Source organism: Falco peregrinus, chromosome 9 (assembly GCF_023634155.1).
Source record: "Falco peregrinus isolate bFalPer1 chromosome 9, bFalPer1.pri, whole genome shotgun sequence".
Lineage (NCBI taxonomy): Eukaryota > Metazoa > Chordata > Aves > Falconiformes > Falconidae > Falco > Falco peregrinus.
This window is the reverse complement of record NC_073729.1, coordinates 8,428,675-8,442,943: the sequence shown is the minus strand read 5'-3', so window position 1 is coordinate 8,442,943 and position 14,269 is coordinate 8,428,675.

Sequence of the window (14,269 nt, the reverse complement as noted above, 5' to 3'; positions counted from 1 at the left end):
TCTTAAGGCTTTGGTCCTCAAAGTGTTGCGGCACCTGCCTTTAACTGGTTACAGCATTTCCAGTGGCTGCAGCAAGGATGAGCAACTCCCACTGGTGCAATTTTTCATTTTTAATGGGACATTAGCTAACTTTGAGGATCTCCACCAAAAGTCTGGCTCAAGTTACTGTCTGAAAGTATGTATTTTCTACCACTCATCTGCCCTATAAACTATCAGAGAATTAATCTGACTCTAAAAGAGAAGGTACTAATTTTTAGTCCTTCTGGAAAAAAAAGCAACCAAACAACCAAAGAAAACAACTTCTGCACAGAAATATTCTTAAACATCAGAGAGGAAAACTCTGCTGTGCTTTGTAGCAATGTGGTGAGGTTTAAACAGCATTCACCTACCCTGGTAAGCAGTGTATTCTTTGCAGTTTCTACCAAGTGCAGCCCTAATATTTATCTTCTACTTTCTACTCTTTGTGAGATTTGGTTGAATAAATTTTAGCTTCATAACAAACATCTCTCGGAGTTAATGGACCAGCAGAGAGGCTGCTGAGCTCCAAGCCACACCAGCAATGCCAGCAGCTCCTAGGGAATTACTTGCAGGTGCAGGTACTTGGCATGCTGGGGCTGGCCAAATACAGACAGTAATGACTGGCATAAAAAGTTTGGCCGGTGCATTAGATGAACTGGGCACGCTGCAAAGCCACGGCTTGCAGATCTCCTGCCCCCCAGTTCAGCAGTGGTTCCACCAGATATCTGTCCACAGGTGGGAGAGGTGCCTCATCGCTGTAGTTGCATCGCCCTGGAAAGCAGGCTGCGGCACCACGCGATGCTCTGTGCAGCCTACAGGCGGGATGGGGACGGCTGGGGAAAGTATGGAAAACCTGCAGCATCAGCTGGTACTCATTAATAACCTTTTGGCGTTTTCTGCCTTTTTTTTGGTTTTCTTTCTTTTTTCTCCTCTTTTTTTTTTCTTTTTAATCACTTAATGTAAAATAGAGAGCATCAGGTTTTGTAGTTATGTCTGGTTTTAGTTGTAAGAAGTTAGGAAACACAAGACATACAGATTGTAGTTGCTTGTTGCTGGTGTGGGAGCCCACCAGCCCAGCCCTCCCCGCCACACCGAGCCGAAAGGTGGTGCCCAGCATTTCCAGGTTTCCAAGAGCAGCTGTGTAAGGCGTTCCATGCCTTGGTCCTGGCGGGATCAGCTAACTGCCTTTTCTCTCGGCATTTGTCAGAGTGTACCCGCATACGCCAGCGGAGCCACAAGCTGGAGAGTCCGCGGGCAGGGTGGCCGGGACCAGGGCTGAACAGCGCGGGCAGGATGGGCAGGCGGTGCTGCAGGGGCAGGCAAGGCGGGCAAGGCAAGTGCGGGGTGACTGCCAGACCACACGGCTGCTCTCATCTTGGGCTCTTCGGGGGCTTTTTAATATCAGTGGATGACGCCTGATTTGCAGGTAGAATTTGGGCCTTTGGGCTAATTTTACTTAATCTTACAAGATCTCCTGAGAGATTTTTAATGGGAACTCTGTATTAACTGTCCCTACAGCTGCACATCCAAAGATTATTTAAACTTAAATGCCTTCTCAGCCTTTACCATTGAAAAGCCTAGGCTATCGTTTCTACCCTTTTCACCAAGCCCTTGACTCTTCTTTCATCCCACTGCTGTTGCAGCGGCAGTGTCTCTCTTTGAGGCTGCCTCCCCCTTTTACAGAGAGGGGGACCTTCTACAGCAAAATGTGTGCGTGTCATTCTTTTCCTGTTTGTGGGACCCCTCTATCAGCAGTAGCAATACTGTTGTGCCCAGTGGCATCAACCAAGCCCTAAACATACAAAACTGGAACCATAGCTGAAGTTCTGGTAGCAACTGGAGGAGCCCAACCAAGCAGATAAAAAAGGCACAGAGAGTCTGAATGACTTATGTAAAGACAGATGGAAAGTAAGCAACTGCCCCAGAACTAACGAGAACCCTGTGGCCTCGGTTAATGTCCTGCTCTTTGATCTGCCTGGCGCTGCAGAGGGCTGGGTGTGCTGTATGGAGCTGGGCTTGAATCTCACCCCAGAGTAAGTTGCACTTGAGCTGGTGCGGGAGGTGCACATGCCTTCAAAGGTGTAGGGCTTCACTTCAGAAAATCACCGTGGTGGCAATGGATGACTACGAACACCTTATCAGTCTTATTCTTCTAGTCTGCTTCCAGCTCCATCATTCTGGAGGAGAGGGTTCCTCCAGGTTTTGTTTTATTGTCTGTGCATTTGCGTGCTGTCAGGTATGGGCACGAGAAATCTTCTACCACTGGTATTTGACTGTTTCTCATGTATGACAAAAACCTGCTGTGCTGTTTTTGCTAGTTCTGATGCCTCATACTCCACACGTACCTGGCCCGTTTAGTCATTGCACTGAGCATCAGCTCGTTGTTGTTTGCATATACGGAGTAACAGCCCTGAACAAAATGGTCCGTGGCACCTGCGCTGGCATTGCTTGCATTAAATGACAGCATTTCATACATGCGCTGAATTAAATCGTGAGTGGATACAAAACAAGGTGGCTCTACTGACTTGCAGTTACCAAGCCCTGCTTAGCTGTGGCCTTACCCACCAGCACAGTCCCACAGTGAACTTCACAAGGCTGGTTGGCATGCTGCGTAGGCCGAAATCAGTATGATCTATATTTTCCTTTTTCCTAACACGATGGGTATCAGTCATGGGACCCGACCTCCTTTTTGATTAGCTCTTAATGTTGACCTGCCCCTCTAACCCAATGCACAGTTTAATATGTGGAATGCTGTATCTGACAAGTTAGTATTTAAATACCTTAGTCCTGTGTTGTGTCATAGTCTTTGCAATAAATTGGACATCAATTTTCTGATGTTTTCAGCACATATGTAATGCAAAGTACCATTACCAGTTACTTCACCATCGTCATTAACACTGAGAATTAAAAGTGACCCATACATAAAATGTTATTATGCAATACCTGTGTTTCCTTCTCGTATCTTAGTTATCTCCATCATCACAAATGCTACACTCCCTTCTACCAGCACCGCCCAGTGAAATGTGCACCGAGTGTTCTGCGACATGTTCCCACACAGCATAGGACAGGGTTTAGTACCATCTAGGAGGGATGCAAATGATATAACGTGTGTGCTTGTAAGGCTGTAAAGAGCATTGGGGTGCTGCTGCTGCTGTTACAATAAATGAGATTGCTGTTGACATGACTTTCCATGAATTCCTATGACTTGCAAAAGATGATGTAGACGAGCCAATTATGTTTTATTACCGCTGACTATGAAACAAGAATCTAATCTGAATCTCATTGATGCTAATGAACATTTTTACACTGACTTCAAAAGGTGCTGTTGGATCAAGCAGCAAATTATTTTCCTCCAGGGTATTTAAAATTTGATTGTGTCCCACAAAAGTAGAATCTTTCGGGTCTAACGAGCAGTGCGTAACTCTTGCCCCATTACAAGGAAAATGTAGAGGCTGACATTGATGAAACGAGGTGGATCTTTCCTTCCACCAGCTATTTGACAGTTGCGACAAATTGTCTTCTGCCATGAGGTCCTACTAGAGACTCGGTTGTTGGTACAGAGGGCAGGGTCAGCAGTATAAACTTTCAGAGCTTCAAAAAAAACCCCATCCACAAGATGTTTCTATAATGCACATATTTCTGGCCTACTTGAATCCAGCTGTGTGACTTTCAGGTCAGGAAGAGGAATTACAATACAATCTTCGCTAACTTTTGATTCTCCACAAAAGGTCTTAACAAAATTGGATGAGTTTTATATGAATATGTTAGCAGGGTGTAGAATAACTCTTTGCTTGCCTTCTTCTTACTGAACTGGTAGGTAGCCTTTCTAGTGTGAATAGAGCCCTTTTTTTGTAATGAAAGACTTATGAAAATATAAGAAATGAATGGAAAGAGAAGCACAGTAAGTTCTGCATCTTTTCATTGTTATTTTTAGTAAATCACTTGTAATCATAACACAAAATCCTTGAAATACGATGTGACAAAAATAATCAGAAATCAAGCCCATCAACTCACACCTTAAAGGCATCAACTCACAGAGTTCAGGACAGCAAGAATACATTTTAGACAGTCTTGTTAGCATATTGCAATCTATTTAGCAATACAGTTAGCATATCACTGCATCTGGTGCAGTGCTGTGTTCCTTATTAATTTTCAATAAGTTTATTTACCTGCTTTGTACTTCAGATCTGCCAGGTGCTGCCAAATGTGCTATGCCATTTCCTCAGATTGAATCCAGGGTTCACTGTCTACTTGCCTGCAACTCTTGCAACACTTGTGCTCACCCCAGGTAAGGGCACAGGAGATGGGTTTTAGGAAGGTGGTTCAACACCCAGTGTGAACTCGCGAAGCAAAAATTAATCACAGCATATACTGTATGTGATAGAAGTGAGTTACTACCTTATTATGTCTCCTGTTTCCATTCAGATGAATTAATGTTTGTTGTGAGCCCTTGGGAAACCAGACAGACTTTAAAGTTGTAATGAGTGCTATCATTATTGCTTTTGACAGTCATTGAAGTATAATTATCTGATCATCTATTTAAAAAAAAAATCAAAACTTGTTATATGTGAGTTCTGAGCTGGCAAATTACAGAACAGTCACCTTAGGAGCGCAGCCATTCAGCTATTTTCTGTAGTGGCACTGCCATCTCCTGGAAAAACAGAAGTTGTGCGTCCAAATTTTTCACCTTGAGACGAAAAATTTTCAAGAGCAAGGGGTTAAAAGTACAAAAGCCAACGAACTCTTAAAATGTAAGGGGTTAGGAGTTGCTGAAATACAGTGCAATGCTAGAAATGGCAGTATGGCTCGTGGTTATCAAAGGGTTTTGCTGAGGAACAAGAATGGCTGTGATGTTTGGAGTGGTGTGGGCTACTCTCACCAAAAGGAGATGGTGAGAACAGCTAGGTGCACTAGGTGATCTGGCGTTTCTTTACACAACGTAAGATCCCCAAACACATCATCAATTGTCCACCAAGAAATGGTGCAGCATTACTTAATGCCCCCAGCAGTCAGTAACCCAGAAACAGATACTTCCAGATCGTGGGACTTTAGCAGTAAAGCGGTTTGTAACGTGTTTTTCATCTGAAAGGAGACGATACTCTATTTTTTTGTCTGCTTTCTTGGCCTTCCCTGAGCCACCCTGTGGCAGTTAGCATTAACCACCCTACCAAGTTACTGAGCTGCGGTTCTGGCTGCCGCTGAAGGATTTCCCCCAAAATCCAAACACACCTCCTGTGTCTCTAAGTGCTGAGTTAGTTTTGTTACTCAGATTTTGTTTGTCCGTGTCCCCAGTTGTCCTCTGTGCCTCAATGCCAGCTTTTCCATCAATTAGCTTGGACCTCTGGCTGCTATGTGCAACCTTCAGCCTAAAGAAGGACTGCAGTAAGAACCTCTCACACTCTTCCCAGGCTCAGCTTCTCAAAGCGGGTCCAAGACCGGTTGGATGATGAAGCTGTGGCTTTGCCCTCAGCACAGGGGGAGACTTCTCCCTGCCTCGGCTCCCTCTTGCAGAAATGAGCTGGAGATGGGCAGCCATAATGGGGCTGCCCTTCCTCAGTAGACAGACAGGTGAAGCACATAGCTGCTCAGCAGTGTTATCTCACAAGCAGGGCAGAGATCCCCCTCCAGACCCAGCTACTTCATGCATGCCTCTGCTGTTTGCACCGTGACGGGGCTGCGGGAAGGCTGCTCTGGTTTCAGCAAAACACTTTCTTACCGCTTCCCCAAATCATGCTGTTGCATTCAGCTACAAAAGATGAAATACTTCCTCACCTGCACTTACCAGCTAACCTGTGAGACTATGTATTTTACACACCACCTCACCCCCCAAATTCAAATGCATTTCTAATTACTTTCCAATTTACCAGGCTTTGATTTCAGGGTATTTTCATATTTCCAGTTGAAGTCAAGGGGTTTTTTTTACCCAAATTCCTCTTACAAGTACTGTCTCTCTGTTGGGGAGCAGCTTTGTCTGAACTATCCATGCTTTATTACCCACACTGTGCTGTAACAGCAACCCATTGCTCCTACACCTGCCTCAGCTGGTCCCATTCCCGTCTCTGCAGCGCTGGATATGGGTACACTGGCTGCCTGGTCAGCCAGCCGCACACAGCTCCAGCTGAACAGTTTCTCCCCACCACGCTCTGCATGCTGCAGGGATGCTGGCCTCAGACATCCAGAAATTGCACAGCCTTTCACTACTATTTTGGATTCAATTTTTTTTTTTTCTGCCTGTGATGCATGCAAGATAGCGAAGCTGCTGCAAAGGAATCCGCTGGCACTTGGTTGCCCAGCCTGTTAATTTCTTGCTGTGTATGGTGTCAAACTGCTCTCTGAAATAATCCTGCAGACAGTAGAATGGTAGAAAGTGGCACCTGCTCTTTTGATTGTGGTCAAAGCAATAGTCATGTCTGGTTTGTTGAGGATTTTTCTTTTATTAGAAATACCTAATCTCCTCTGCAAGATTTTATACCATACCTTGTCATACACTTGCAAAAATTTTTGTAACTTCAAGCTGTCCTTCCTTTTTAAAATTATGAAATAGCATCAGGATTTTATTTTCTTTGGAATAAATTCAGTATAACGAGTTGATACTGGTACCAATACCTATGATGATTTTTTTCCCAACCTACAAGAACTCTAAAGTTTCAAGTTTTCTCCTAGACAGTAAAAATTTTCTGTTATATTGTAGGATTTGTACATGCCAAGTCGGTTACTCAGCAGTCCCTTCCTGCAACTGTACCACTGAAGGATGAGGAACATTTGCATGTCTGCAAAAAGAAGAGAGGCAACACACTTTTTTCCCTCCCTGAACACATTTATTCCCTTCAGCTGCCAGTACTCCTCTCTCATAGAACTGTCTAGGTTGGAAAAGACCTTTAAGATCATCAAATCCAGCTGCCATGCTTAGGGCAATGTCTGCTGTCAGTTTCCCAGTCAGCCTGTCCGGAGAGAGCATCAGCAATGCAGAGTTTTTACCCAAGACAGGTTGCACAACCAAATTGCTTCTGTTTTTCTATGCATTCAGATGGGCTCTGCCAAGATTCCTTAGTCATGAGCTACCACAAGAAGCAGAGTTTGAACTGGCCTTGTAAATAGGGACTGGAATTCCTATGACACTCCAAAGATTTATTTCCAAAGAGCTCAGATCTCTCGAGCAAGCCATTATCTTTCCGACTCCCCCGTACTGAGTTGCTAAAAGTAGCCCCAAAGTAAAAATGCTAACTAGAATGATCTTCAGCTCTGAAAATACGACAGACAGTTCACGCTGTGGACCATTACAACAATGCCTTGTCTCACCTCCCAAATTTCTGAAGTACTGCCAAACCTACAAGCGCATTTTCTGTAACAGCAACAGAACCTCACCTCATTCACATTTCTGTGCATCTCAGGTAAAGGACCACTTATCTACCAGTGCACTCTAAAAGTGCCCCCATTGAATGGTTCAACATTGCCTCCACGTTTAATTTCAATCTCAAAGCTTTAAACTTTGTGAAGCCTACCAGGTGATGTCATGATTTCCTGATCCAGTGGTTCAGCTTTTACACAAGCATACCACTTTGGTAAAAAAACCTGGTGGGGAATGGCATGCTTTTCGATATTCTCAGCATCAATTTTTTTTCATATGGCCAATGTTTTTAATAAGCTGAAAGCTACAGTTTGAGACAACCAGCAGGTCTCAAATGAAGCTTCAGGCTTTCCTTCGTATTTCTGATGCTGTCTTGAACTCATTTTATGATCAGCTTTTCCCAGTAGCTGTTTTTAATTGAAATGCTTCTTTTCATCAGTGCTAATTTCACTCCAAAATTAATGATTTTTTTTTCTCAATACATAGATGTCTCTCTTAGAAGCCTCTTTTCTATCCTGTGTATTATGTACAGGTTGGTGCTGAAACACAGTGTTTCAATCACAGCATCATCCCCATCCTCCTTTTCCTCAGCTCCTCTGCAGTCACTGTTACTTCACATCATCCTCAACAGAACTTGATACATATTTATTCACCCTGACCCAAAAAGAAATACAGTAATACAACCTGTTCTCTTTGTTCATTAGCCAGTTGTCTGCTGGAGGAGGCTGTAAGAGGGCTGAGCTCAGCAGAAACTCTCTGGGCATAAAAACCAGCTTCCTATGGAAACTGTAGGACCGGTGCTTCTGGTCTGTCGGCTCAGACAGACTCCCCAGGCGCAGCAGCTGGGCAGATGCGAGAGGCACAGAAAGCATTTCCAGAGACACAGGTCCAGATTTTCTACTGGACGCTGCCACAAGTGAATCCTGCAAGTGGGTCTCGCCGTGGGGCTGGAAACCAAAAGACTCTTTTGCATCGCTCCCAGCTGATACTGATACCAGTGCGGGGGAGGTACCTCAAAAAACAGTGGGGCCTCTTTGTACTAGGTCATGATTTGGCCCAGTCTACACAACGTTTGTTTGTTTGTTTGTTTGTTTGGTAAACACTGTGCAGATGTAGATGATTATCTTTCTTAGTAGTTCCTCTATGGAATCTCTCTCTTTATCTTTAGTCACATGAAAACATATCAGCTTATAAGGGGCAATTGTTAGCAAGTTGAGCCTATGAAACAGTCGATTTGATTTTCTCAGCAGCTCTTTCTCTCTTGCCTGGCTTCCAGTAATGCCTTTTGCTAGAAGCAAAGACCCTGAAAGGTGCAGCAGCTTTGTAACAGACCTGCTCCCAGATATTTCATCCTGAAGCTGTGCTCTCCAGGTTATGGTATTAGTTGTGCTCCAGTTAGTTCAGCCTGATGGCTGGATCAAACCATATGTCAAAGGCTCACACCAACCCTATGACTAAGTGTCTTGGCTGACACTGCCATCTCTGTAGCATCACCAGAGATGGGTCACTCATATTTGCTCACAGAAACTGTCTTTGCTGTTTGTTTTGCAAGATTTTCGTTTGTTGATACCATCAGGGAAACTCTTCCTTGGTTTTGAACTATTTCACGGTAATAGTTCAAAATCACCCATATTACCAGGGAATTTCCATTGTCATTTCTTGCTCAAGGTAAATTTTCTTCTGTTACTTCTTTCAGCCTGGCTTTCATCTGGGTTTCTGAACCTTCAAAGATTCAGAAAGCAAAACGTTATGAACCCCACCTGGTTTCTAATGCTGGTATTACTCTGTTGCACTTCCTAAGTGAATTGATGCACTCCACAGACAGGGGTTTGTGTCGCTTCTCGGTTGTTGGTGTTCAATATCCACACCTACAGGGTGCCCATCAAACTCTGGGCAAGACACCCCCTGCACCCTTTAGTGTCAAGGAAGGAAAATATAGTGTGATCTATCACATCTGAAAGCAGACCTCCACCTGTGATCAGGTGAATTATACCTTAAAAGTACCAATTTCCCACTGATCAATACAAACATGTCTCAGATATTTATAAATGTGTATGTATGTCACAGATCGCTGAAACTACTGACATGAATCCACTTCTCCAGTCCCATTCTTACACAGCCCCCAGATTTTCTATTGCCTTGTGCCTTCCATCTCCTTGGCTTCCCACAGTAAAGGACTGGCAATACAGACTCCAAATAATTATCACCTCCTGAACAGTGACAGTCCTGCCAGTCACACTGTGCAAGGAACATGCCTTCAGAGAGCACACTCGAAATGCTGATCCCAGTTATACACCCAGGAGACAATCCCAATTATCGCTGTGCTGGAGTTCTGTTGACTTCAGTGAGAATTTACATGCACTCCGAGCACGCTGGGGTCCATCCAGGTGCTCCTCCTGAAGACAGCCACCAACAGAGGCAGCTTTGCGAGGCCGGCGTCTTCCTCCATCCAGCATCTTTTCCGAGGGAGGCTTTGCACTGTAGTCAGCACAATAAACGCTCCCCAGATTATCTGTACCTGAGCCACAATGAAATTGATTCAGAATGAAGAACATCTGTTTCCAAGTAAAGTGAAAGTTTTGCCCGGTAATTGATAAAATTAGAGTTTAACTGGCCCTAAAGGTGGCTGGCATGTAGTAAAGAGGCCATGTTCTCTGGTTCCTACTGTACTAAATGCATCCTGTAGCTGAAAGAAAACAGTGATTATCAGAAAGTCAATTGTCATTCTCCCTCTTTAGAAAAATTCCCATTAAAGATAAAGCCAATTTTAATTAGATTAAGTATCCAATTACTGTAATTACATTTTTAAAAAATTCACATCATGAGGATGACCCTTTTAAAAAGGGTTACAAGAATAATTAGTGTATTCATATTAACCAAAATGTATTGGATAATATTTATACCCAGAAGGCAAAGTACATTACACATATTTCACCTTTGGGGAAAGCTTGCAAATGTTTTGGCAGTGGTATGAATATTTATAGGGAAGAGCGTGCTTTAGCAAGATTATATGAGAAAGCATTTATATGCTCACAAATTTTTACCCAAGGGTAAAGTATACATAAAATGTAGTGCAGAGATTACGGATATGCAAAGTACGACTTAAACGAGGAATTTATATCAGTTTGTTTAATTAATTGGAGAAGAATACTATTTCCCTTTTTTTTTTTTTTGTGACAGAAGGGCCCACGGAATTCAAGTCTGAGCTTTCTTTCTGCTGATCAATGACAGCAAGAAAGGTGCAGAGAAAGGGTCTTCCCTCTGCAAGGCATCACCTTGTCCATAGGTTAAACCATCCTCTTTAATATGTTCCTGATCACACCATGTAAGCGATCCCATCTGTCACCTGATGTTACCTACCAACTCACCGCGGAGCTGGAAAACATGCGGGCAGCCTCTAGCCAGCACTGCTCATTTAGGGGCACATCCTCCGGTTCTCAATACGGGGAAGACTCGAAGGCATGCCAAACAGGTTTGCTCACGCACAGAAGACAAGAAACCACGTCCTTGTTCCAGGCTACCCGCGGAAGGCACAGAGGATGTAACCCATTTTTACCGCTTAGGTACAGCGCTGGTGTGGCATCCTGCAAGGACGCTAGCTGTGCAAGCTCTTGTGCTGTGCACGAACCCCTGGCTGCAGGCTAGCGAGCACAACATGCCACAGAGGTCCTCCCAGCAAGTACTGCCGGTGGCAGCCTAACTATCGATTCTTGTCTGCTCTGCAACTAACCAATGGATTTGGGAATTACCAAGGCATTACATTCTTCCTCAGAAAAAAAGCCCTCAGGCTTCCTACTGGTGTTTGCATTTACCTAATACTGGCACTTTTTACCTAATTAAAGTATTTACCTAATACTTTACTACTAATAGTAGTAAAGCTGCCCATATTACTATATTATTGGCCCTTTACTACTAAGATACTCTGCTATGAGAAGTATGCTTGCAGCATGCACATAGACACCTTGCTAAGTTAGGTGGGAGAAGCTGTGCTGGCCCAGCTTTTGGCAAAACCTAGACATATAAGGAGAGTCTTGAGTCATTTGTCAGTTTGATTAAGTTAAGAAATTTGCTCCTAATTTACATTTATATCAAAGATTGTTCATTTTTATAGCAATTTATATGTGTCCAATCAAGAATGAGCAAACAAAAAAAAAAGACAGGCTTAAAATGATTCATTCAAGTTCTTTCACATTAATTTTCTCTTCACTGAATTATCAGCAATTGTACTCGAGCATTCATGCTTCTCCTGTTTTCCAGAATTGTTGAATATTGTTTTACATAATCTGCAGTTTGGTATTCATTAGGCCATAGCATGTGGCTTCTGCAGCTCTTTACCGACGCGTGCGAAAAAGGTTCTGGCTTCTGAAGATGACCCTCCCTTTATGAAAGGAAAAAGTTTAAATAAGTTGCAAATATTTGTGCAAATGGATGGTTGATTTGATGCCGATATTGCCAGCGTGGACAGTACCATGAACGTGTACAATTTCCACAGTTCACACTGTCATTGCCTGGTTTTTGACCTTTCTTGCAAAATAAAGTAGCCCATGAACATCCTTATGAAAAAAAGCATAAAAATAAGAAAAAACCCAGTGTGATTCATACTGGATAAATTGTATTTAAAAACTTTTTCAACATTTGTCCCACAATAAGGAGAAACTGGGAAAGCTGGTAAGCACAGGATAGCAGAGAGGCAGGTAAGTGGGAGGATATCAGGGATAAATAAATATGCAGAAAATGAAATTAATTTCTAATGTTCCTTTCCAGAAGTTCAAAATGCATCACTTGTTGGAGATTGCTATTGATACCTGCTAAAAATCTATTATACTACCTGGAAAGTATTCTGCTATGTAAGTGTTGTTTTTGAATACTATACCGGTTGTACTTGTATCAGTTTGGAAACATAAATCAAGCTATTTATGAATACTAGCACTTGTGATGACACAATTCTGTGAAAACATCTCTCCCTACGTGATGGCAAACAAAATTCAAAGCAATCTAAATTGAGTGAAACCCACTTCACAAGGCTGAACTTTTTGAGACCCGTGTGAGCAATCGGTGTGTTTAAGGTACTCAGACTGTGTTCTGAGAAACATATTCAGATCAAAATATATTTATGGTTTTTCCCTTTCCAGAAAGTAAAATAATTTGTAACATCCTCTTGATCTTCTTTGTTAGGATGCCGTTTTCCGTGGTCGTTTTGTGCAGTTAGAGACAGGTTGTATGGCAAGCTGAACCAGAAGGATTTCCCCTGCAACTTCCACAAAGGACTGGATGTGTCCTTTTTGTGAAGCCAAAGATGCACACACTACGCTTCCCCCCCAGGAAATTTGTATCTGACTCTAGAAGAAAAATGGGTTTTATCAGGTCCTGCTTTTTATAAACATGAGTCTTGATGATTGAAGACTTCACGAAGAGTCATTACAACTATGCAGTCTCTACGTATAATCCCAGTATTAAATTCCTCACTTTGCTTTGAGCTGCTGCAGGCTTTTTGAGTGGCCATGGACCAAGCGCCTACGCTGGGATCAGAAAGCCAGTGATTCCACATAAAATGCTAATTGTAGCATATTGATGTCCCCACTCCTCCTTGATTTTGAATGGTGTGGGGAAAAATACTGAAAAAACTGCCAGAAGCAGTTATTCTTTTTTTCTTCCAGTAACCTTCTTAGGAACAAGGTAAGAGTGGAAAGGCAAACTGCTTCACCCAAACCTAACCACCAAAGAAGCCCCCAGACACCAGTGTTTTGAATCGACTGCCTTGGTGGACAAATGTGAATGTCTGCTGCTTGGAAAGAGCTTGCTGACCTATTGCCTGCCTGAAATGAGCCTTAAGGACTGATGCTTTGGGTATCATCTTCAGCCCCATCAGACGCTGAAGATGGCTGTCCAGCAACTGCAAAATCTCACCACTCTGCTAAAAAGCTGCTTCTCCTCTACCAAGAGACAAAAGCTGCTGCTCACGGTAGTGCATCATGGTAGCACATCACTGCGAGAACGATACATTTTTCATGATAGATTGAGTAATTTACTTGTTGCCAGTGGACTGATGACACATTTCTGATCCAGGTGATGCTCCTTTTGATGCCCCTACCTGTTAACTTTGCCACCTCCAGCATCAAGAGCTACTGGCAAGTTTAGGGAAGCGGCACAGACACCAAGAGTTCCCACAGTTCTTATTTCCAGGAGCAGAGGGGGGACACCCACAAGTCCTGCTGTGAGGTGCCGGAGAACTAGTGAAGGAGCGGTGGGTGAAGGAGCTGTGGAAGGAGGCAGCCCAGACAGGTTAGTCCGGTAATGGTTGGTGGGACCTGGCCAAGGGCTGCCGCCTCCCTAGGGCTGAGCTGCTCAGTAGGAACGATTTATGGAATTGTTTGCCTGGTTCCCAGCTGTTCAGACAGCAGATATCTCTTTTGTAGTGATTTTAGAGCCTGTGGTATTCTGCTGCCATAGTGGTCTGCAGTGTTATTTGAAGCAATTCTGCTCTCAGCTCAAGTCTAATTAAGGGTAGCTCTTGCGTAAAGCCAGTTAAACTCAGTAGTCACAGCCCACACCCCATGGAAAATAGTCTAATTCAACTACAGTAACACAGTGTAATATAAATATAATGGAAATACAAAACCATATAAATTAATTTGACATGACTGGCAGTTTTTTTGCTTAAGTCGGTGAAAATGAACGAGTACAAACAGTGAACTTCTCTCTTCGATCTTTGGTTAGTAGAGTAAGGAGGTGGTGGTTTCAGGATAACTTTGCACAGCGGCAACCTAATAAAATGCATTGAAAATTTGCAAATTTCAGACTCTCTTGTGAGAACATATGCACATTTACAATTTTTAAATTTCAGAGATAGGTGCTGTAAACAGAGTTAATTTTAAATATGCTCTGGACTTTTCTACACCTGTC